Consider the following 867-nt stretch of genomic DNA (forward strand, 5'->3'; position numbering starts at 1 on the left):
AGATTTGCTGACTCACCTAATCCTCACAATAGGCGTGGAGGCACTATTTTGTAATTCCATCGTTATCCCCATTTTGTAGATTAGAAAACTGAGGCATGGAGAGGCTAAAAATTTGCACAAGGTCACAAAATTAATAACTGACGGGTTGGGCTTTCTTGATAGTATATCTCCATTTTACTACCTCGAACAAAGCGAATCGAATAACCTGAACTCTTATTAAAGTGATAACCGTTTTGTTTGGCTTCATCCTACCCTTCAGCTTGATGCTCTGACTCTTCTGGTTTGGACCATGAGTTTGTCATTGCTTCTCTCAACGCAGATGAAGAACTTTTCGCAGCTTCTTGTGGTTCTTCATGGCACAACAAAACAGTGTATAACACAGACTTAAAATAAGATGAACGACGGCTCGTATTAATCAAGGGAGGCTTGACTCAGGCCTAAAAACCCGTCGTTCTCCAAGGGCAGGTGTAAAGAGTACAGGACTGGGAGCCAGTAAGGAAGCAGGCTCTACCCCATCCAGGGTCCAAGGGCTTCACCGAGGCAATCGAGGGCGCGTCTACTCGGAAGGGGTCAATGCGAGCCGGCGCGGATCTACCCCGGCGCCACAGCGACTCGAATCTCCGAGTTCCCGGCTGGTTTTCTAGCTCCCAGGCGCGTCGCTGCGCGTGGCCGGGGCAACCTCTGCCGGGGGTCTGGGTGCTGCTAGGGGTGCTGTTCCCCTGAGCTGCAGGAGAAGCGCTGGCGCATCCTGGCCCCGGGGTCTCTGCGTCCTCTGGGTGCCAGGGACATCAGCCTGGGAGTGGAGGTGCGCCCTGCTGGGGACAACAGAGAGGAAGGGACCAAAGTGCGCGGCCGTGAGCCCTTCCC

The sequence above is a fragment of the Marmota marmota genome, unplaced genomic scaffold, assembly GCF_001458135.2.
Source record: "Marmota marmota marmota unplaced genomic scaffold, marMar, whole genome shotgun sequence".
Lineage (NCBI taxonomy): Eukaryota > Metazoa > Chordata > Mammalia > Rodentia > Sciuridae > Marmota > Marmota marmota.